The sequence below is a fragment of the Rhinoraja longicauda genome, chromosome 12 (assembly GCF_053455715.1).
Source record: "Rhinoraja longicauda isolate Sanriku21f chromosome 12, sRhiLon1.1, whole genome shotgun sequence".
Lineage (NCBI taxonomy): Eukaryota > Metazoa > Chordata > Chondrichthyes > Rajiformes > Arhynchobatidae > Rhinoraja > Rhinoraja longicauda.
In genome coordinates this window covers 47,416,954-47,442,622 of record NC_135964.1, presented here as the reverse complement: position 1 = coordinate 47,442,622, position 25,669 = coordinate 47,416,954, and the positions used below count along the sequence as shown (strand labels likewise).

General features: G+C 41.3%; 1 protein-coding gene across 5 annotated transcripts in view; it reads right to left on the bottom strand.

Moving 5' to 3' along the window:
• itsn1 (intersectin 1 (SH3 domain protein)) overlaps nt 1–25,669 on the bottom strand; it is a 165,107-nt gene that overhangs the window by 130,073 nt on the left and 9,365 nt on the right. Inside the window, exon 2 of one of the 5 annotated variants that reach the window (XM_078409696.1) lies at nt 1,335–1,526. The exons of the other annotated variants lie outside the window; for them this stretch is intronic. The gene's annotated coding sequence lies outside the window, so the exon portion shown is untranslated. The remainder of the gene's footprint in view (nt 1–1,334; nt 1,527–25,669) is intronic. 5 annotated transcript variants of the gene reach the window in all.

Genomic DNA, 25,669 nt, shown 5'->3' with positions numbered 1-25,669 from the left:
TGGAAATAGGCCCATCAGCCCACGCCGACCAGCGATCCCCACATACTGGCACTATCCTACACACCAAGGACAATCAATAATCTTTACCAAAGTAGATTAATTTATAAATCTGTACATCATTGGAGTGCGGAAGGAAACAGGAGCACCCGGAGAAAACCCACGTGGTCACGGGGAGAAAGTGCAAATTCCGTACTAGTAGCACCCGTACTCGGGATCAAATCCAGGTCTTTGCCACTGTAAGGCAGCCACTCTGCCGCTGGCTGCAACTAGTGTCAATATTGGGCTGCAGACAAAGTACTGCTCTGGTTATGTGATTGAGAGAACCCATCACAGACCTCAATCTGGGCTGCATTTAAAAAATAAAATCAATTGAGAAAATAGAGATAAAATAACTCTTCCAAAAGACATAGGAGAATTAGGCCATGAGTCTGCTCCGGAGATGTCTTTGTGTCAATTACAACAAGATAAAGCAGCAATTCAGAATACAGTCCGATTTTTAACCCAGGAAGTATAATGCAAATATTCACTTTGATTTAGCAAAAGGTAGAAGTACACACCAAAACAGATCAAACATCAACCAACCCATCCCCAAAGTACATAGAAGGAAGCCATTCAGCTCATTGGAAATCTCTGCCGACCTTTGACACACATTCTCAACACCAGCTCTCCACACCAAGAGTAATTTTAAGCGGTCATTAACCCAATAATCGACTCAACTGGCTAGTGACAGGATTCCAATTGACTTCTAAAGTTCAACCCATCCAATTTGCAAGGAAAACAAGTGGATTGTTTGAACCCATCATCATCATCATGTCAATGTCTGTGAATATGGAGGCTGAAACAAAGTATTTTCTTGTCACTAATTAAAATGGTCCGATAAAAATAAATACTCTAAATTAATTCTCACATTGTGACTGCTACCAAATGAACTAGAGTGCATGTATTGTCCAAATATTAATATTTACTTCATTCTTAACAATATTCTACATTGTCTCAAGATCTAGAAAACATGGCTTCAATGTTTTACTATCAACAGGATGGAAATCATGGAATTCCGGGGAAACCCATTCAACAAAATGCTGTAAAACAGAAAGGCTGCTACAGTGTATTCCTATGGGCAAAGTGTAGCATGCTTTTTTTTCCATTTTGCCCATTTGCCAAAAATCTCACTCATTCAGACTAGTGGCAATTGATGAAAATAAACACTTTGAAATTAAGAGTTTGAGTCAAGCTGATACAAAGTGCAAGTTCCACAGTATACCGATGCAGGGGATTTGTCATTAATGGCACCTCAAAGCATAGATTAATTGAATTTTTGCTGCAGTTTTCCTCACCGAATCCCAGAATAGCATGGCGATAAATCCAAATTCCAGAATCCATCTTCCTCCTATTCCATTCATTCCTTTCATTGTCCAGTTGAGGTCTGACCCACTTTGTCCATTTTGTCTCTGGGAAGCTGAACTATTTGTTGAAACAGTATCATCGCCATTTTCTACTTCGGTTACGTAGCATATTAGTTATTGGTTCTGGGAAGCATGGAATTGATTATTTGACAGTTTCTCCATGTGGGTCTCATAGCCAAGTCATACTATACAGTTATTTCACTTTTAACCCAGGACGCTTTATTTTATTACAAAATTAATAGTCAGCTCTTCGGTTTGCTGTTGAGGCCTTGGACGGGGTTAGGGATATCATGGAGTCAACCTCTCATTTCTTCTCACTATAACCAGATGGCCAGTTTCAGAATAATTAGGCATCTGAAATCTTCAGCTGAGTGCAGCAAGCCAGCTTGTCAATTTATAGCTGTTGCCTGGTGAAGCTGAGAGAAATGTTAGTGTAAAGTACAATCTTCAGCTCAGGTCGGATTAGTTCACCCCATGATTAATTCATCTTGAAAATTTAGTCCTCGTTATTAATCACCTTGTTTTTTTAAAAACATTTTCACAAATATCAGAGATCGCTAACCATCCCTGTATGTGACAATCTCCAAATGGCTGCCAAGACTGTCAATTCTTCAATTGCGATTGTTATTTAACTCTTTGTTTATCACTTGCCCAAACTGAGCCAAGGGCATGTGCCTAGAATAGTCAGAAGCATAATTATGCAAATTCAAAAAGCACAAGGGCAGCACAGCGGTAGAATTGCTGCCTCACAGCGCCAGAGACCCAGATTCGATCCTCACTACCAGTGCATGTTCTCACTGTGCCCGGTAGGTTTTCTCCAGAAGCTCCAGATTCTTCCCACATCCCAAAGACGTGCAGGCTTGTATGTTAATTGGCTTCTGTAAATTGCCCCCTAGTGTGTAGAATAGAACTAGCGTACGGGTGATCGCTGGTTGGTGCGGATTTGGTGGGCTGAAAGGTCTGTTTCTGAATCGAATCTGCATCACCAGTCCAGCGACACTTATATTTTACACGCACAGTGCAAAAGTAAATTTATAACACTACATGAAGAAACATGTGCAACTGAGGAAATCTACAATGAAAGTTTGTGAAAGGAAGAAAGTGTGGGATACAGGTGCAAAGAAAACAAGAGTTGTTTTGCAATGACAGCGGCTATATTACTAGATTAGCATCCAGAAGTCACAACTAATTAACTTAGTCAGCAGTCTCTGCAGTAACTGGGAAATTTTAATTCCAGTAATTAAATAAAATCTGGAATATACAGCCAGTGTTAGCAATGTCAACCACAAAACTCATTCATTCTTGACCTCCAAGAAAGGAAATTTACCATCCTTACAGAGTCTGGGCTGTCTGTGTCCTTGACGCCTAACAGCCCTTTGAAATCACTCAGCCTGTGTGGGTCAATTAGGAAAGAAAAATGCTGGCCTATGTAGTATAACCAACTTCCTGTGAACAAACATTAGAATTTCTAATTTGATGATGGAGAACAGAATAATGATGGGATTAAAGATGGTTGAGAAAAACTGGTTAGGAAAGCACAATGAAGAGATTAAGAATGTATTAACATTTCTATTGAAAAGGGACATTTGTAAGTATATTTAGGATTAGTGTCGAGTTAATTTTGGAGTACAGAAAATATAGTTTCTACACATGTGATACGTCAGATAGTCAGAAGATTTGCATTGCAGAAATTGAATTTCCAGGAAATTCAGTTATTTTCAGGGTAACATCAATTACTGATAAGGAAGTTATGGCAAGATTGATAAAACTACTTGTGCTATTGAGCACAAGTTGAGAAGACAAGATAGACTGCACACAAAGAGGCACTGAAGGAAACATACACTGAAATTAGTCATCCTGGCAGGAATCCTTGATGAATCCCACGAAAAGTGTTTAGTAAAGCACTGCAAAAATTGAACAAAAATCCCCATGCTTTACGGGTGAGGGTGAGTGGGGAGACACCTTGTTTAAATAATGTTTAGTGTTCTTTTAGGTTTGGAGGAATTTAAAAAAGTGAATCAGGCAGAAGTGAAGCTGAATAAAATATTGACTCTGGACAAAATGCTGGAGTAACTCAGTGGGTCAGGTAGCACCCCTGGAGAAAAAGGAATAGGTGAACCTTTCATAAAACTGAAAGAACTAAAATATTGATTGCTCCACAACAAATGTTGAAAATAGTGTGCAGCAGTTGGATATTGTCCTGAAATTTGTACTTTCCACTTTGTCAAATAACCAGATAAGAATTTCCAATTGGTTTGGGGAAGGGAAACCATTTTATCATGTATATGTTGATGAGAAAAAATAATTTAGCAAGTCTAGCAGATAATTAGCAAACATAAAAGTAAAGCAAGACCGTGCACCATGGTGGCACAGCAGTAGAGTTGCTGCCTTACAGCTCCAGAGACCTGGGTTTGATCCTGACCAAGGGCGTTTATCTGTACAGAGTTCGTTTGTTCTCCCCGTGACCTGCGCGGGTTTTCCCTAGGAGCTCCGGTTTCCTCCCACACTCCAAAGATGTACAGGTTTGTAGGTTAATTGGCTTGGTAAAATTGTAAATTGTCTCTCATGTGTGTAGGATAGTGTCACTACTGATTGGAGTGGACTCGGGGGACCGAAGGGTCTGCTTCCGCGCTGTATCTCTAAACTAAACTGACAAGGTGCTGAAAGATAAATACAATTGCCCTCAGGATGAAGGACAGTGTTCAGGGAGGAAAACAAATTGTAGAAATTAAAACACTTAGCTTTTAGGAATAGAGGGAGAAGTCAAAAGATGACCTTCAAACGTGCAGCACATTCTACAGAACCTGCAGAGGCTATTATTAGTTAATCTTGAATGGAAAATGTGCAGTTCTAGTACCCATGTCACGTTTAAACAAAATATCACATCAAAAGGTACAAAGGGTTACTGGACCAATAATTGGCAGATATTCAAGGCTAAAACAAAAGTATGGAAAACAAACTTCTGCAAAAAACAGTAGACAGTAGGATCTCTCATTAACGTAAATAACTTTTTCCCATGAACTCAAGGTCAATAAAGAACGCAGACAGAACAAGGATAGAGATACCCTGGTCCTTAACTTTCACCCCACCAGTCTCAACATCCAACACATTCTCAGACATTTCCACCACCAGTTACATCTTCCCATTTCCACAGAGACCACTTCCTCCGCAATTCTTGATTCACTCATCCCTTCCTTCCCAAACCACCCCCTCCCAAAGTACTTTCCACTTTAACTGCAGGAGATGTAATGCCTCTTTATTTCTACGGCCTTACAGCCATCCAGGGATTCCAGCAGTTCTTCCATGTGAGACAGAGGTTCAGGGGCACTTCCTCCAATATCAACTACTGTATTCCGTGCTCCCGATGTGGCATCTTTTACATTGAGACTAAACGGAACGAGGTGACTGTTTTGCCAAACACGTCAATGGTCTGCCAAAGCCTGCTGGATTTCCCAGTTGCTAACCATTTTAACTCCACTTCAGATACTGATCTCTCTGTCCTGGAAGGTAGACACAAAATGCTGAAGTAACTCAGCGGGTCAGGCAGCATCTCAGGAGAGAAGGAATGGGCGACGTTTCGGGTCGAGACCCTTCCTCAGACTTCTGCTGTGCCTCCAATTTGTGTGTGGCCTCACTCTGGTAATGGAGGAGGTCTCTGCCCTGGACCTCCTCCATTTACCAGAGTGAGGCCACACACATATTGGAGGGACTGCACCTCATATTCCAGTTTGGTAGTTTACAACCTAATGGTATGAACACTGAATTCTCCAATTTCAAGGAACCAACCTGCATACAACCCCCCCCCCCCACCCCCTTCCTTATGCCCCACCTGGATGTGCACCCATTTCACCTTTCCACCTATCCACTTATATTCGCATCTCACTTCCAGCTTTCTTTCCCCCCTACTACAATTGTAGTGAAGGGTCCTGAACAAAAGTGTTACCAATCCACCTTATCCAGAGATGCTGCTTGACCCACTGAGTTAATATTGCAGCGTGTTGTCCTTTTTAAATGCAAGATAATTGCCCAACTCGGAAGAATATTTAAATAACTTACCCAGGCATGGAATCACAGCAGTTAGCATTGTCGCATTTCAGAAAATTAGATAAGGGACGATCCAATAGATAGTCAAACCGACATGAATATTCTCAACCTAAATCATCACCTATCTATGTTCTCCAGGGATGCTGCCTGACCGAGTTACTCTAGTACTTTGTCCTTTTCGTAAACCAGCACCTGCAGTTCCTTGTTTCTACTAGATGAATAGTATTTTTCTCGTTATGTATACACATATGATTTCTTGCAGATTTGAAGTGGCACGTGGAGGAAGTACACTCTGCTGAAATAACATGAATGACTTTGATCATCTCATTTGTCCAGTACCACAACATGACATGCTTCATAATGTAGAAATGCTACTTCAGTCATACATTCTTTCCAATGTGGATTTGTCAAGGAAATTCCAGTTTAACTGCCTTCATATGTGACAACGAAACCACAAGTTCAACCTCTACAAACACACGAGCATCATGTCAATTGTTCAGGCAATCTGCAGCAATTTGGTTGAACACTACTTCAATATCATGTTATATACCTTTCAAATATCACTTGCAGCAGAGATTTAAGCTGCAAACCCATCAACAACACAAAGCGTTTTACTAACTATTCAACACAACAAAGAAATGAGCCAGTGCCCAGTGAAATTGTCGGCTGTGAAAAAATTATCTTCCCCCACCCCCAAAATTTACAAGAATTCATGCCTCAAATTTTTCAATTTACAAAAGTTTCCAGTGCGAGATGCAGAATAGAAAACAAAAACAGATACAAAATCCAAAATTTGCTTCCAAAGCACATCGCAACAACCCCCTCGTTAACAGTAAAAACATGCGAATCAATTAGAAAAATGCTGCATTTACATGGCAAGTTATTAAATGTGTTATGTTGAAGACCAAAGAAAATTGGACAAAAATAAAAGGAAAATGCATAGAACTTCACATCATCTGCATCAGCACAATGTCAAATTGCAATATAAGGCAACAATAGTTTGTTTTGACTCAGTTTTCTGTTGAACTAGATTACTTAAACCTAGAGGAAAAGGAAAACCGATAATTTGGCAGCAAAAGTTATGACGCAGCAATATTTTTAAAAAAAAATTTAAATGCACTTTGAGCAATTGATCCAAGATACGAGTTATAATATTACGATTGGAGCAAAGCTAGAAAACCGTTTCCTGTGAATAAGAACTCCAGAAAAAAAAGATATTGACACTAAAAATACACAGGACTATTTTCTTTAAAGATAAAAAAAGGACAGAGACAAGGGATAACATGGACTAACCATAATAATAAACAACAACATTGTCTTGCCAAGCAAGGCGGCCAGCTTCCATCTCATGATGCAATTCCACGCACTCCATTTCTGGTCAAAACATGTTAACACTCATTTTGTTCCAAAGATTCTTCCTTTCTCACCCACAGCAATCTATCAATTATAGCCGAGCTACCACCCATCTACATATTCACCTAAATGGCAAGAGTGCTCACATTACCTTTATTTTACCAAATCATCACAGCACATTCCTTCATCAACTACACAATATTTAAAAAAAAAAGTTTAAGAGCTTTCATGGTAGGAATAGAGGAGGTCCTTGAGTTTACAAACTAAGCAAATATTGTTAGGAAATGTTAAGTGCATGCCATGACGTTTTCCATCTGGAAGTTGTGATGTGAAGGCAGAGGGAGAAAAGACAGGCACTTCTAATTTACTGGCTAATATTGGCGCTGACAAAATCATTGAATTAGTTCAGAAAGCGCCAATGCCTTGGAGCGTTGAAAGAAGTTGAGAGAGAAAAAAAAAATCAGGGCTGAACACAGCATAAACAATAATAGCTCACCTTGAAATACCTAATTTTAATTTTTTTTAATGTGGATATTTGCATAGACCATAAATAAAACTTCCAGTTAACATTAGCCAAGAAACAAACTACATAATGTTTACATATTCAGACAGACATGTTTTGGATGGAATCAGCAGTGAAACTAAAAAAGCTGTGCAGAGAATTTTGCTGATTTAGGCTCCATCCACAGTACATTTTGAAGTTCTTACAGTATTAAATTTCTGCAATATCAGAATTTTTTCTACAATCATTTCTTAAACGACGTAAAGCATGAAAGTGATTCTCAAGGCCACTGTATTGTGTTTATTGCTTCCAAACACCTCCCTAAAATCAATAGCAAAAATTAAAATTCCCAATGTGAGTAATTAAGTTTGGATTGATTAAATTGAGTTTTAAACCCAATTAGGATCACCTATTGCTGCCTGTCAATGTCTTAAATAGGACATATTAACAAAGTATTTACATTGAAACACAAGAGCATTACTTCAACGCTAACATTGAAATGGGATGTCAGTGTTCTTCATTCAACACAGCCAATTAGCATTCTTAATTGGAAATTTGAGGAAGGATATTCTTGCTATGGAGGGCGTGCAGCGTAGGTTCACTAGGTTAATTCCCGGAATGGCAGGACTGTCGTATGTTGAAAGGCTGGAGCGATTGGGCTTGTATACACTGGAATTTAGAAGGATGAGGGGGGATCTTATTGAAACATACAAGATAATTAGGGGATTGGACACATTAGAGGCAGGAAACATGTTCCCAATGTTGGGGGAGTCCAGAACAAGGGGCCACAGTTTAAGAATAAGGGGTAGGCCATTTAGAACGGAGATGAGGAAGAACTTTTTCAGTCAGAAAGTGGTGAAGGTGTGGAATTCTCTGCCTCAGAAGGCAGTGGAGGCCAGTTCGTTGGATGCTTTCATAGAGAGCTGGATAGAGCTCTTAAGGATAGCGGAGTGAGGGGGTATGGGGAGAAGGCAGGAACGGGGTACTGATTGAGAGTGATCAGCCATGATCGCATTGAATGGCGGTGCTGGCTCGAAGGGCTGAATGGCCTACTCCTGCACCTATTGTCTATTGTCTATTGTCTAACCCAATTCATTTTCATAACAAACATAGCTTTGTGGAGAAGCAGCATCTATATATGTGAAGAAAGGAACTTCAGATGCTGGTTTAAATCAAAGACAGACACAAAAAGATAGAGTAACTCAGCAGGTCAGGCAGCATCTCTGGAGAAAAGGAATAGGTGACATTTTGGGTCGAGATCCCTTCTTCTCCATCTTCTATATATTCCTGATCTGCAATGCAGACAGAAGTTGAAACCTACTAAATGTATGGAAAAAAATAAGATGCAAGCAATTATGATAATTTAATCTTAAAAGATCAATTTCAATTTATGTCACATAGGGTGCATGTTGTAGTAATCAGAGGGTTAAAAAACCTAGAATGTAGAAACAAAGAAATGTGACAGATATGAGGAGGTGGCTGAGAGCTGACGCGAGACCTCAGCAGGGTAGAGCTCTGCCCGTGAGACCACGGCTGCACCTCCTTCGTCGGCAGCTTGGATACTAGCATCGGGATTGCTACACCGTAAGCAGAGGGCTTGGCGTTCAGAGGGGGTGAGATTAGAGTAGGTAAGAGGAGTAGAAAAGTCAAAACGGTTGATGTCATGCTGGCAGTTAGAGATAAAAAGGCCCAGGTAGATAGCTGTCCAGGGGAGTCCAAGTGAAGGAGGAATGTCAGAAACAGGAGAAGCAGATATCATTGTTTGTCGAGGACCTACCAAAATCAGATCCCAAAACAGAACAATGGAGCTTGTTTTGAACATAATCTGGCAGTTGAATCAGGCAACCAGAGAGCAGTGCCGATTACTATCTACCTCCTTGGTGACCCTTGGACTACCCTTGATCGGACTTTGCTGGCTTTACCTTGCACTAAACGTTACTGCCTTATCATGCATCTATATACTGTAAATGCTCCTACTGTAATCATGTATTGTCTTTCTGCTGACTGGATAGCACGCAAAAGCTTTTCACTGTCCTCGGTACACGTGACAATAAACTAAACTGTAAACTGTGGTGGCACCCAAGGGTCAGGCCACTCCTACATCGAACCCCTCGGCATGGTGACGGACAGGTCCGGGGACGGCCCCCAGCTACGGGGACAAGTAGCAGGGGTTTTGGCGCGAGAGTAGTCTTTAGTCTCTCACTGAAGCAGAGAGCAGTGAGCAATAAAAGCTTTCACGGAATTTACCTGGCTCCTCGCCTTCATTTGCTCACCCGCTACAAAACTCTAGAACTGTAGATATTTGGAGGTTGCCAAATACAAGGTTAATTAATAGTTTTCTCAGAACATCAGGTATGGCAAGGAGTTTGATCATGCCTTAATTGACGGAGTGAATTCAATTAATTCCTTCAATCATGTCATTATTAATCTCCTGTGTTAATCGCTCACACAGCGCTAAATAATTCCCCATTTAGAAAAGCCATTGATTGCAATTAAAATTCTGAAATAGACAGTTACAGGATTATAATTCGTCTGGTATGAGATAAGGGAACATACCCCAATGTAACATTTTCTCAGCTTCTCCAAGTGACTTTTTTGAACTGAAGCTCGTTTCCATTACCAGGCCTCAAGTCTTAAAAGCTTAAAGTGAAAGCAACAAACTGGCCATCTGGTTGGAGGGAGCTGAAAAACATGGATTCACTCTACGATTTCTTCAACAGCATCCAAGCCTAGTCACCTGAAATATATAAAATCTAACCAATGGCAAAAGCAAAGACTCCAAACCAAACGTGGAGTGTTTTGTTTTGCACAAGTCCTTCAAGAAAAAGAACACTGCTTCTCAGTTACATACACCAATGAACAAACAGGAATGATAAAGAAACAAGGAACAGCATATTCTGGTTTACAATAACATAGTGCTGGAGTAACTAAGCGGATCAGGTAGCATCTCTGGAGTACATGGACAGGTGACATTTCGTGTTGGAACACTTCTTCAGATTGATTGTGGGGAACGAAGAGCTCTGGCAAAATGCTTTCTTTTAAATACCAACCTTTTTATTGGCTAAAACAATTCAAAATCATTAGCAAATTTGAGAAAATCTCTCTAGCAGCGTTCTCATAGCTCAAATGTAGAGATCAGCATGATCAACATTTTTAATGATAATGGATCACAGGATTTACTTGAAATCTCAAAGAGCTGCCATGTTTAATCTGTCAAAGATTAGAGTTTTCATTCATCAAACCAGTGATGGTTTCTAAGTATTAGTGGTGTGTGGCTTGTCCCCACTAGGGGGACCTCAATCTACATAAAGGAGTTGCCAACTGTTGGAATGTTATACAGCGAGGAAACAGGCCCTTCAGCTCACCAAATTCGCACCGACCAGCGATGACACCGTACAAATGCACCATCCGACACACTAGACACAATTTAACCTCAGCCAAATGTACAAACCTGTACGTCTTTGGAGTGTGGGAAGAAACCGGAGCACCTGGAGAAAACCCATGCGATGACAGGGAGAACGTACAAACTCCATAAACAGTACCTGTAGTCAGGATCGAACCCGGGTCTCTGATGCTGTTAGGCAGCAACTCGACCACTGTGTCATTGTGCCGCCCATTGTTATGTATGTAGTCCAGATGTAGATCTATGCCAACGTCACACTGCTCTACTTTATAAAGACCCCTGTCAAACAGCTTGCCAAATAACTCAGTTTTCTCCAGTTCAAATGTGACCAAAGACCATGCCATAAATTCCACACACCTTCTACCAAATTTCAGCCACCATCTCTGGATGAACGCATAAGGCCGCTCACTTGATCATTGCATCCTGTTGGAATTGGTGCCGAGCTCAAGACAAAGACCAACAATTCCCATTACCACAGCACAATCTGCCTGTATCCCCAACAAACTGCTTGCACTAACCGACCTCACTGTTGAACAGGACCTAGAGCACAGTCCAGTTTATTTTAGTTTCTTATTGTTACAGGTACCCGAGGTATAGTGATAAGCTTTTTGTTGCATGTCATCCAGTCAGCTAATAAACTATACATGATTATAATCAAGCCACAGTGTAGATAGATCGGACTGCTTTCTAGTTGGTGATAGGATGGTTCAGTTGCCCGATTATAGCTGGGAAGAAACTGTCCCCAAATCTGGAGGTATGAGTTTTCAAACTTCTGCACCTCTTGCCTGATGGAAGAGGGAAGAGGGAGTGAATAAATTGACTATTGATCAGGATGAGACCACTGTGCAGAAGTTTGAAAACTCATACCTCCAGATTTGGGGACAGTTTCTTCCCATCTTGTCAAATTTTCATTTTTTGGGCAGACGCTCAGGATCGAGAGACTTATTTCCACTTTGGCCTCATTCGCCACTTCAGAATATACCAGACATAACCCTGCTTGCGTCATTATCAGCTGAAACACTATTGAATTGCTTTGGGATGTCCTTCTATACAATAAAGGTGCCATAGAAATCCAAATTCTTGTCACAACAGCTCTATTTTATGTCAGTTGACAAATGTGTTGAACCTGTTATTATTTCAACCGTAACAGCATGGAATCATGCCCACTGCAGGTCACCAGAGATGTTAATGCTATGGAATTTGAAGTTGGTAATTCTCTCCATCATTGACCTACCAACTAAAACTAGCATTTGTACTCCCAATTCTTCTCTCTTAAGTTAACAATTAGATCCTTGGTTTTGTTAGATTCTGCAGGGCTGATTAGAACAGATTTCAACACTTGCATTCTATTGTGCCACTGAATCTCTAGTGTTTTAGAAACAGAAACATGCTGTTTCTGAGAGAATTAACATTTTGCAATGAGCATTGAGAACAAGCATTCACTACCAAAACATTTTTTCAGTAATTGATTCTGCATTTACATTTAACACTACTGACAAAGTATTCTTCAGTTGAGTTAAATAGAGTGCATGACTATTGAAATTTCGAGTTACACAACAACGAAAGTTAATTTCTGCTTTACTAGAAGCATTCAGTTTCAATTCCCGCAAAGAGACATTACAGCAGGAGAAAGTCATTCAGCTCATCAGGTCCTTGCCCACTTCCAGTAGAGCCAACTCAAATCCTTTACCCCTCTCATTTCCCTGTAGTTCCACAACTTGTCTGTCCATTAATTTTCCTTTGACACTTATGCCATTCAACTGCATTAAAGGGTAATTTACAATGGCTAATTTACCTGCGAATGTGTGTGCGTTGGAAGGTCAAGCACATAACAGAAATCCATTTGGTCAGACATCAGGATTGAACCTGGATACCTGGAGCACGAGACAACTGTGCCAACTCCTGCATTACCACACCATCCAAATGTGTTTAAAAAAAAGAGAATTCAAGGTGCTTCCATTTTAAACTAATTTTGACAAAGTAATGCCAGATTACTTTTAAGGTCCATCTTCTGAAAAAACCAATGGAAGTACTGGGGATGGAATGGAAATTCACAAAGTCATCCTTGCATAATGTGGGCAACAAGATAGACATTTGCTGATCAATTGTAGAATCAATTCTACAAATTAAAGACTACTTTGAATTTCAGAACTCCTGTTGCTGAAGTCTGAAACAGTTCATTTCTTGTTAGAAAAAGACGTGCAAAATTTATCTGAAAAGAATGAGAAACTTTCACTCTTTCACTCCCACTCGGGAAAAAAAGGAAAATGTGAGAATGTCATCTGGATGACTTGGGAAGACCTTTTACATTCAATGCCACACCCTATTTCGAGATGAGCAATGCCCCACACCCCGGAATACCTTCATGCTTTACACAAAATCAACTTCAATTATTTAACTTATTTTAATACCAGAATTAAAGGCATACAAACAATCTTGATATCTACAGCAGCATTCGTGTTTCTGAATCAAATTCTATCTCAAGAGAAAACATGACAGTTTAAATGCAAGTTGTTGAATGTCTACTCACAAATTTTAAAAAAATAATTAAGAATGGATTGCTTGATTAATTTGCTGTAAAGACAATGAAAATGTTAATATTGAAATTAATAATTGTTTATAAAGAAAGCAAAAAAATATGAAAGCAATAATTATTTCATTAGCTCAATCATTTTCTACACTACTTTCAACACATTCAGAGAAAATTCTAGATTTTTAGGCAGATCCTTCTACCCATGCTTTGGGCAACGAAGTGCACCAGTGATGTTCAATTTGCACAGAATAGAAGCTACATTTATAGTTCATTCAGTGTGCTTCTTGGTATATTAGACAGGCTAATGTTTGGCCTCTGCAAATTTAGCTCTATTCAGCTGAGGGGGCTGCATTTGATTGAGACATAGCCTGGCCAAGCAAAGAGATAATAAAATATATATATCTTTTATTTTCTCTCATCTCCGATTATGGGTCTACAATCTATTTCTCAGTAAGAATTTGCAATTTAACGAAAAATAAACATTTGAATTCACCACCCACTAATGTGCTCCCAACTAAAGAAGCCACATTCCATTTCAGCTGTATCATGATATATAGGCTTGACAGGATTTAATTGTTTTAATTTATAAACATTGTTAACCATTAATACCATCACAGAGAAAAAAATCTCCTTTCAAGAATAAAAAATCATTCTATTTGTACAGGCATCACTGAGTCCTTATTGACTGGAAATAAACTGGCAAAAAGTGATCAACCACACATACTTTTTAAATATAAAGTGGACAGCAAGGAAGTCATAGCTCAAACAACATGTCTAGTCAGCACAGTATCATCCAGTTGTCCGTGCGAGACCTTAATAGACTACATGGCTTTCTCTGGTGGCAATGCAATACAGCAAAAGCCACTCCAAGCATGTCCCGGGTTATTCTGGAACATTGATACAAGGCTGGGTACTGTCCTTGATTAAAGTGTTTACCCCCACACCACTAATATCATGCAGTCATGAACATGCAAACATAAGGAAAATGAAATGTTTGCAAATAGTTGCAACAGACAAAAATCAATTCAACAACAATACATTTCCACAAAGCCAAAGTATATTTGTGCTTTACTCATTTCTCCTATAAACTTTGTCGTTACTAATTAGCAACAGCTAACTGCCTAACGGATCTGTACCAAACACTAGTAGCAATGCTACATGCATCTTTAATATTCAAAGGAAACAGAAACAAATACTCTTCATGCAATTATTCCTGGACGTGCCTGTATGCAAACATCATGATTGACCTCGACCATATTTTCAAAGTCTACTATATGAAGAAAGTATACTTGAAAAATGAATCAGATACCAGCAAGGAATGCATCTTCAAGAGATATTGTAGAGAAAAAGGGAAGTGGAAATAGAGGCAAACACACCAACTACTGATGTCCACTTGCCACTGCCCATAGCTGTTACTCAAAAGTAGTCCGCTAATCCATTTCAGTACCAAAGTTTGGGAGATGCTTGTTTAAATTACAATACATAGAAACATAGAAAATAGGTGCAGGAGTAGGCCATTCGGCCCTTCGAGCCTGCACCACCATTCAATATGATCATGGCTGATCATCCAGCTCAGTAACCTGTACCTGCCTTCTCTCCATACCCCCTGATCCTTTTAGCCACAAGGGCCACATCTAACTCCCTCTTAAATATAGTCAATGAACTGGCCGCAACTACCTTCTGTGGCAGAGAATTCCACAGACTCACCACTCTCTGTGTGAAGAAATGTTTTCTCATCTCGGTCTTAAAAGACTTCCCCCTTATCCTTAAGCTGTGACCCTTGGTTCTGGACTTCCCCAACAGCGGGAACAATCTTCCCGCATCTAGCCTTTCCAACCCCTTAAGAATTTTATATGTTTCAATAAGATCCCCCCTCAGTCTTCTAAATTCCAGCGAGTATGGATTACCCTGTTCAAAGGGTGGTTTCATCTTTACTGCCAACTTCCTCCAACACTGGCTGAAACTGAGTCACTTGAGAAAGTTTTGCAAGTTTGCTGATGAAGTTAAAGAGAGCTTTTAAGGCAGTCATGTCACTGCTGCATTGACTTTAAAGTTTATCTAAGTGCTAAGCAAAAGAATAGGCAGTAAAATGAATGCCAACTTCATTGTTGTCTTCTCTATCACATTAATTCACTACTTCAACACTTTATACCACTCAATCATATATTTCCCTTTGCCCTATCCATTCCTTGCCCACTCTCACTGCAACTTAAAATAAGCTTGCTTTCTTTTCCTCCCCGTTCTGACAAAGGATCTTTAGACCCAAGATGTTAACACCATTGCTGGTCCTACATATGCTGCCTGGTCTACTGACTGTTTCCAGCATTTGTTTTTATTTCAGACTTCCAACATCTGCAGTTGTTTTTATCAATTTTCCTTTCTCCGAGGATTTGGTCGCAAGACCACTCCACTTTTTAAAAAAAATGATCCCTGTGCTCTAAAATTCAGATAATCTAAAAATCTGGAAGTGTAGTATTAGAATATCAAAACAAACATTTGACAGACTGGCAAATGGGCAAAATGTGATTGATAAATATTTGAAGCAAAAAATTGATGATAGACAACAATTTAAGAGAATGCAAATACACAAATCTTTAAAGGATGGCAGTACTCATTAAGAACAGTGATCTTTAGGTTTATTGTTAAGTGTGCCAAAGATGAATTCCTAGTTTCCAATGACCTGCAACCCAAAATATTCGAAGATATGGCATAACATCCATTGAATCAAGAACACTTTCAACAGATTGAAAGGTAGCAAATGTAACCACACTATTTGAGAAAGGGGTAAACACAAAACGTAAGCCAGAATTCAGTATTAAAGGACACAGAACTCAAAATAATAATAGGATCGGGGAGAGTCAACACTGATTAATGAAAGAGAACTAAAAACCCACATTTGTCAAACTAGTAAACAGATAATGGCAAACCAGTGGTATCACAAAATGCTGGAGTAACTCAGCAGGTCAGGCAGCATCTTGGAGAGAAGGAATGGGTGACGTTTTGGGTCGAGACCCTTTTTCAGACTGACAAACCAGTGAGCATGGCATATTTCAATTATCAGAAGGCTTTTGCTAACTACTGCTGGAGGCTGATAAATAAAATTGAGCACATTGGATTTGGGAAAGTTCAGTTCAGTTTATTGTATTGTCACGTATACCAAGGTGCAGTGAAAAGCTTTTGTTGCGTGCCAGCACGGTGGCACAGCTGCAGAGTTGCTACCTTACAGCACTCACAGCCCCGTAGACCCAGGTTCGATCCTGACTACGGGTGCTGTTTCTACGAAGTTTATATGTTCTTCCCGTGACCCTGCGTGGGTTTTCTCCGAGAACTTGGGTTTCTTCCCTCACTCCAAAGACGTACAAGTTTGTAGGTTAATTGGCTTGGTGTATGTGTAAAATTGTCCCTAGTGTGTGTAGGACAGTGTTAGTCTGCGGGGATCGCTGGTCAGCACGGGCTCGGTGGGCCGAAGAGCCTGTTACCGCGCAGATCTCTAAATTAGTCCGCAGAAAGACAATACCTGATTACATTCGAGCCATTTACAGTGTACAGATACATAAGGGAATAAAGTTGAGTGCAAGGTAAAGTCAGCAAAGTCCAATCAAGGATCACCAAAGAGCTAGATAGTCGTTCACACATGGTGTAGACTGAAGATTAGTTATCAAACAGAAAATGGTAGGAATAAATGAATAATTTTTAGATTGGGATGGAAAGATTTGTCGGTGTGCTACAGGAATCTATATCAATGATCTGGATGAAGAACATATCCAATATGTTGACTGGGCTTGTATTCACTGGAATTTAGAAAGATGAGACGGGATCTTATCAAAACATACAATTCTTAAAGGATGGACAGGCTAGATGCAGGAAAAACGTTCCTGATGCTGGTGGGAGTCCAGAACCAGGGGTTACAGTTTAAGAATAAGGGGTAGGCCATTTAGGACTGAGATGAAAAACTTCTTCACCCAGAGTTGTGAATCTTCTGCCACAGAAGGCAGTGGAGGCCAGTTCAGTGGATGCTTTCAAGAGTTAGATTTAGCTCTTAGACCTAAAGGAATCAAGGGATATGGGGAAAAAGCAGGAACGGGGTACTGATTTTAGATGATCAGCCATGATCATATTGAATGTCGTTGCTGGCTCGCGGAATGGGGTACTGATTTTAGATGATCAGCCATGATCATATTGAATGTCGGTGCTGGCTCGCGTGGCCAAATGACCTACCCCTGCACCTATTTTTCTATGTTTTCTATGTTTCTAATATACCCATGTTTATAATGGTAAAATGCTAGGTGGGTTGTGCAGAGAATATAGATTGGCTTTGAGGGATCAGGGAACGAGTCAGCCTAGGAAAATTGAATATGCTGAAAAGTGTAAACATATTTCTGATAGGAAAAAAGGCCACTTTGTTTGGAATGGTGAGAAGTTGCCAGCGGTAGTGTGGCTGCCTTACGGCGCCAGAATCCCGGGATCGATCCCGACTCTGGGTGCTGCCTGTACAGAATTTGTATGTTATCCCCGTGACCTGCCTGGGTTTTCTCCAGGATCTCCTGTTCCCTCCCACATTCCAAAGACATACAGGTTTGTAGGTTGATTGGCTTGGTATAATTGTAAATTGACCCAAGTGTGTGTAGGATAGTGCTAGTGTGCATGGACCGCTGGTCGGCATGGACTCGGTGGGCCGAAGGGACTGCTTTGATGCTGTAGCTCTAAACTAAACTAAGTTGAATGGCATTGGTATTCAGGGAGACCAGTGTTCCTGTACACAAATCAAAGTGAGAATGCAAATTCAGAATGCAATTGTGGAAACTAATAATAATAATAATAATAAATTTTATTTGTCATATGTAGGTTGGCACAGGGTCAACGGTATTTGACAAGACAACGGGTCACCTCAGCAGTAATATTCCAAGGATAAATAAGATTTTTTTAAATGATATTAGTAAGGTAAAAAGACATTAAAAATAGGTAAAAAAAGACAATATTCAAAATAATCAACATATATGATTTGAAATGTGTTTATGAGTTCAGAAGCATGATGGCCTGATGGTAGAAACTGTTCTTAAGTCTGGTGGTATGCACAGCCATACTCCTGTATCGTCTGCCTGACGGTAACAAGGAGAACAGCCTGCGTGCTGGGTGGCTGTGGTCCTTGATGATGCTGCGTGCCTTCCGCAGGCACCGCCGGTAGAAAATGTCCTGAATGGCTGGGAGACAGTTGCCAGTGATGTGCTGTGCCGTCTTCACCACTCTCTGCAGTGATTTGTGGCCATGGGCAGAACAGTTCCCGTACCAGACAGTAATGCAGCCCGTCAGCAGGCTCTCGATGGTGCATCTGTAGAAGTTTGTGAGGATGCTGGCGTTCATGCCAAACTTCCTCAATCTTCTCAGGAAAAAGAGCCGCTGGTGGGCCTTCTTTGTTATTGTGTCCGTGTGCAGTGTCCAGGAAAGGTCCTCAGTGATGTGTACACCGAGGAACTTAAAGCTGCTGACCCTTTCAACCTCAGCATCACCGATGTGGATGGGGAGGTGTCCACTCCCCCGCTGTCTCCTGTAGTCTACGATCATCTCTTTAGTTTTGCTGACATTGAGAGAGAGGTTATTTTCCTTTACCACCTCCCTGTAGGCCGTCTCATTGTTGTCTGTGATGAGGCCCAAGATGGTCGTGTCGTCAGCAAACTTTAGGATGCTGTTTGAGCTGTGCTTAGCAGTACAGTCGTGCGTGAACAGGGAGTACAGGGAGTACAGGAGAGGACTGAGTACACAGCCCTGTGGTGTGCCTGTGTTGAGGATCAGTGAGGAAGAGGTGTGGCTGCCATTTCTCACCACCTGGGGCCTGCCCGTCAGGAAATCGAATATCCATCCGCAGATGGTATGCTGCCTTTATTACAAAACTAGCAATGGTATGCTGCCTTTATTACAAAATTAGAGAAGAGTAAAGACATGTTATGGCAATTATATTGGACCCTGTTGAGACTTCTCTTGGAGCTTTGTGTACAGATTGGATCAAAGTAAAAAAAGGTTTAGCCAATCTTGACTGAGGTGACAAGAATTTATTTTGCTTCAATAAATTAATGATCGATTTCCCTACCCAGGAGGGCACTGAAGGCTCAGTCACACTCCAAAACCAATGAAATTTTGGATATTAAGGAAATCAAGGATATTGAGCTAGTCCAGGAAAGTGTCTCCATGTCAAAAGATCAGCCATGTTTATTGATTGACAAAGCAAACACAAATGGCCAAATGCCTTGCTCCTATTTCTCATGTAAACACAAGGAATTGCAGATGCTGGTTTACAAAAATACACACAAAGTGCTGGAGTAACTCAGTGGCTCAGGCCGCATCTCCGGTTAACATGAACGTGTGATGTTTCGGATCCTAACCAGTCATCAGCCTATCAAACACCCACCTCATTTTTTTTGTTAGATCACATATTTCAACTTTGCCCCTCTCACCTTAAAGCGATAACATTTCCACCCTGCTATCCGTCTCCCCTGCCATCCCAGCCCACCTCTAAGCTGGGATAATGAACAAATCGATTGTCACACCTCATCCCCATTAACTCCTGCCATGCTCTCCCCAGGCCTTCAACCAACACTTCTCTCCCCCCCATCACCCCACTCCAATCCCCTCCATTTTCCATTAGTATTTGAGAGCCATTGGTGGGGTAGACAGCTGGTACCTTTTTCCCCAGGGTGACAATGTCAAAGACCATAGCTTTAAGGTGAGAGACAAAGTTTAAAGGAGTGAGGTTTAAAGGAAAGGAAAATAAAAACAGGCAAGGTGGGAGTTACTCCAACACCTATCTCTGAAGAAGGGTCTCGACCCAAAACGTCACCTATTCCTTTTCTCCAGAGATGCTGCCTGTCCCGCTATTACTTCAGCTTTATGTGTCTATCTTCGGTTTAAACCAGCATCTGCAGTTCCTTCTTACACTTATCTTTTTTTCTCCTGTTTCTCATTGTCAATTGCTTCACACATTTTTGACCTGTTTCCCCGAGTTCATTAATTAGCATCAGCATTCATGGGCCACCCACAATTTATAATTATTAAAAATGTACAGCACAGAAACGGGCTCTTTTGGCCCATATCATTCATGGAATCAGTGATGCCCATCTATTGTGAAGGAAAATAACTGCAGATGCTGGTTCAATTTGAAGGCAGGCACAAAATGCTGGAGTAACTCAGCGGGTCAGGCAGCATCTCAGGAGAGAAGGAATGGGTGACGTTTCGGGTCGAGTCCTTTCTTCAGACTGATGAATGGGTGACGTTTTGGGTCGAGACCCTTGTTCAGACTGAAGGGTCTCGACCCGAAATGTCACCCATTCATTCTCTCCCGAGATGCTGCCTGACCCGCTGAGTTACTCCAACATTTTGTGTCTCCCATCTATTGCGATCTCATTTGCCTGCATTAGGCCTAGATCTCCCTGAAATTCCCATCCAGGCACCTGTCCAAACACCTTCCACTTGTTTCCAGTGTCTTCGAACCTTAAATAGGAATCATCTTCCAACTCTCTTAAATTATGTCTCCTTAAAGGTTTAATTGCAGAAAAGTTGACATCTAAACGCGCATCTGTATAAGGAAAGCTTATAAGCTTTACACCTTTCCAAAATCTGCGTTTCAATAATTTTTCGTCAATCGGTACCACGACATACATCTACTGTGGCATCCACATATTTCAATCTTTCTGTCAAGTTTAAACCTAGTGCCAGTAAGCAACTTCTAAAAAATATAATTTTCTTTGTTTTTAATTATGTAACTATTAACGTTTAAGTACAGGTACATGGATAGGTTAGGTTTAGAGAGATATATGGGTCAAATGCAGGCAGATGGGACATGTTTTGTCAGTGAGGGCAAATTGGGCCGACGGGTTTATTTCAACACTGTATAACCATGACTCTAATAGTCTCACACATTTATCTCATTCCATTCCAGTGATGTTGAGTTATCACCTCACAAGATAATCATTTCTATTTCTATGATCATCCTACTTGTTTTTTAGAATATTAAGTTTTACCCACATCTTCCTCAGATTGGTCACTTCTTAACATGCAACTTTGAAGAAGCTCTGCAGGGTTAGTTCTTGCAGTCATATGCCATCCAGTCTGCAAATGCCTGAAGTGGCACAGTGGTCAAGTTATTAGACTGGCTATCCAGAAGTGTGACGAAGTGTCTCGACTCCCATTTCTTCTCTCCAGAGATGCTGCCTGTCCCGTTGAGTTACTCCAGCATTTTGTGTCCATCTTTGGTGTAAAACAGCATCTGCATTTCCTTCCAACATAATCCAGAAGCCTGTACTGATCCAAGGACATTAATTCAAGTCCCACTGCAGTAGCCAGAGGATTTAATATTCAGTTAATTAAATAATTTGAAGTAAAGAACGTTGGCTAAACAAAGATACTGGTTTACTCTGAAAATCCATCCAAATCACTTGTGTTCCTGGCATAAAAGGAAAAACTATTAAGAATCATCAAAGAGTCCTTATAAACCTAAAGCCATTGTGAATCAGGGAAAGCCTCCGCTGGCTGACAATCTTCCTTTGTTATTTAAGATCTTATGGCAGCTGGCCAATCTCATCTGCAGAATATGGTCCAAGCTCAATTAGCTTGCCACTTCATTAATAACTTTCATGCATTGTTTTAGATGTTGCAGCACATTTGGATCCATTCGAAGCTCATGACAAGATGAAGCTGCTGGTGTTTGAATGCAACGACAGTAGACATGTGCTGATTAAATGGCTGACGACGTTCAAGTCGCAAGTTCCAGGTCATGATTGAGTCCAATTAGAGTCTAACCAGCTCTTTTCAATTTGCCATTAAATGCTACCAGCATTCAGGGATCATAGGCTCATGTTCTCGGGACAGATTTACAGTACGGGGCATGAGAATTAGAGAGGATTGGAGGAGGAACTTTTGCACTCAGAGTGGAGAGTATCCAGAAGATTCTGCCAGAGAGAGACAAAAGCAGAGTATTTAAGGAGGCGTCTAGATGGTAATTTGAATGAAAACGCAAAGTGCTGGTGGAACTCAGTGGGTCAGACTGTGGAGGGAATGGAGAGGGAAAACATTTCAGGTTGGGACCCTTCTTCAGAGTATGGGGTAAAGCTGGGAAAGAGAACTGGGGGTGGGACAAAGCCTGACAAGCGATACAGGAAGGGGGGGGGGGAAAGGGGGTGGAAATGGATGGAGTAAAGGACAAAGGGTAGAGGTGAAAAGGATTCAAAAGGGCATCTGATATGGAAAGAAGGGGAGTGCAATGTCAAGCTGGAAGGAGAGATATGGGTGGAAGGGGAATAAAAAGTGAAATATGGAAGTCAAAGGTAGAGGAATGCACTGATGAAGGGGAAAGAAGTAGAACGACTAGTGAATTGCCTGGGCATTAAAGATTATGGGCCAAATGTTGGAAGATGCTGGACAATGGCTGAATGGGAGATACCAGAGGGTAACGGTTGACAATTGTATGTCAGGTTGGAGGCCAGTGTCTAGTGGAGTACCCCAAGGATCTGTGTTGGGTCCACTGTTGTTTGTCATTTACATTAATGATCTGGATGATGGTGTGGCAAATTGGATTAGTAAATATGCAGATGATACTAAGATAGGTGGAGTAGTTGATAGTGAGGTAGATTTTCAAAGTCTACAGAGAGACTTGGGCCTTTTGGAAGGGTGGGCTGAAAGATGGCAGATGGAGTTTAATGCTGATAAGTGTGAGGTGCTGCATTTTGGTAGGACAAATCAAAATAGGACGTACAGGGTAAATGGTAGGGAATTGAGGAATGCAGTGGAACAGAGGGATCTGGGAATAACTGGGCATTGTTCCCTGAAGGTGGAATCTCATGTGGATAGGGTGGTGAAGAAGGCGTTTGGTATGCTTGCCTTTATAAATCAGAGCATCGAGTATAGAAGTTGGGATGTAATGTTAAAATTGTACAGGGCATTGGTGAGGCCGAATCTGGAGTATGGTGTGCAGTTCTGGTCGCCAAATTATAGGAAGGATGTCGACAAAATGGAGAGGGTACAGAGGAGATTTACTAGAATGTTGCCTGGGTTTCAGCACTTAGGCTACAGAGAGAGGTTGAACAGGTTGGGTCTTTATTCTTTGGAGCGTAGAAGGTTGAGGGGGGACTTGATAGAGGTTTTTAAAATTTTGAGAGGGACGGACAGAGTTGACGTGGGTAGGCTTTTCCCTTTGAGAGTGGGGAAGATTCCAACAAGGGGACATAGCTTCAGAATTGAGGGACAAAGGTTTAGGGGTAACATGAGGGGGAACTTTTTTACTCAGAGGGTGGTGGCTGTATGGAATGGGCTTCCGGTGGAAGTGGTGGAGGCTGGCTCGATTTTATTATTTAAGAGTAAATTGGATAGGTATATGGATAAGAGGGGATTAGAGGGTTATGGTCTGAGTGCAGGTAGATGAGACTAGGTCAGGGAGAATGGTCGGCGTGGACTGGTAGGGCCGGTCAGGCCTGTTTCCATGCTGTAGTTGTTATATGTTATATGTTAATGGATGGATGCCAACTGTACAACATGGATATGGTGGGTTGAATGATCGGTTTCCTAACACTATGGTCATAGGTTAAGTACATAATTCAGGAAACTCGACACGATCCACGACAAAGCAGTCCACTTGATTTCCAGCCCAGTCTTATATACTAACTTTGCTCACTGCAGACAAGCTGTGCTGCTTAGCTACACAACGTACAAAATATACTGCAGCATCACACCAAGGCTTCTTCAAAAACATACATAGAAAATAGGTGTAGGAGGCCATTTGGCCCTTCGAGCCAGCACCGCCATTCATTGTAATCATGGCTGATCATCTACAATCAGTAACCTGTGCCTGCCTTCTCCCCATATCCCTTGATTCCACCAGCCCCTGGAGCTCTATCTAACTCTTAAATTCAACCAGTGAATTGGCCTCCACTGCCTTCTGTGGCAGAGAATGCCACAAATTCACAACTCTCTGGGTGAAAATTTTTCTTCTCACCTCAGTTTTAAATAGCCTCCCCTTTATTCTTAGACTGCGTCCACTAGTTCTGGACTCCCTCAACATTGGTAACATTTTTCCTGCATCTAGCTTGTCTAGTCCTTTTATAATGTTATATGCGTCTCTATAAGATCCCCTCTCATCATTCTAAACTCCAGTGAATACAAGCCTAGTCTTTCCAATCTTTCCTCATATGACAGTCCCTCCATCCCAGGGATTAACCTCGTGAACCTAAGCTGCACTGCCTCAATAGCAAGGACATCCTTCCTCAAATTAGGAGATTAAAAGTGCACACAATACTCCAGGTGTGGTCTCACCAGGACCCTATACAACTGCTGAAGGACTTCTTTGCTCCAGTACTCAGATCCTCTCGTTATGAAGGCCAATGTGCCATTAGCTTTCTTCACTGCCTGCTGTACCTGCATGCTTACTTTCAGTGACTGGTGTACAAGGATACCAAGGGCTCGTTGCTCTTCCCCTTTACCTAATCTGACACCATTGAGATAATAATCTGCCTCCTTATTTTCGCCACCAAAGTGGATAACCTCACATTTATCTACATCCAAAGTGGATAAGCTCACATTTATCTACATCCAAAGTGGATAACCTCCCATTTATCTTCCACTTAAGGACAAGAACAGTCACAAGATGCCATACACAAGTTCCTTCATTCGGGAACAGCTCCATGCAAGACTGCAAGTAATTTCAGAGAATTGTGGATTTTGCCCAGACCATCGCACAAACCAACCTCCCTTCCATTGACTCCATTTACATTGCACGCTGCCTCGGCAAGTTCAGCAGCATAATAAAGGACAAACATAGAAACATAGAAAATAGGTGCAGGAGTAGGCCATTCGGTCCTTCGAGCCTGCACCGCCATTCAATATGATCATGGCTGATCATCCAACTCAGTATCCCGTACCTGCCTTCTCTCCATACCCCCTGATCCCTTAAGCCACAAGGGCCACATCTAACTCCCTCTTAAATATAGCCAATGAACTGGCCTCAACTACCTTCTGTGGCAGAGAATTCCACAGATTCACCACTCTGTGTGAAAAAAAACTTTCTCATCTCGGTCCTAAAAGACTTCCCCCTTATCCTTAAACTGTGACCCCTTGTTCTGGACTTCCCCAACATCGGGAACAATCTTCCTGCATCTAGCCTGTCCAACCCCTTAAGAATTTTGTAAGTTTCTATAAGATCCCCCCTCAACCTTCTAAATTCCAGCGAGTACAAGCCGAGTCTACCCAGTCTTTCTTCATATGAAACTCCTGCCATCCCAGGAATCAATCTGGTGAACCTTCTCTGTACTCCCTCTATGGCAAGAATGTATTTCCTCAGATTAGGAGACCAAAACTGTACGCAATACTCCAGGTGTGTTCTCACCAATGCCCTGTACAACTGCAGCAGAACCTCCCTGCTCCTATACTCAAATCCCCTCGCTATGAATGCC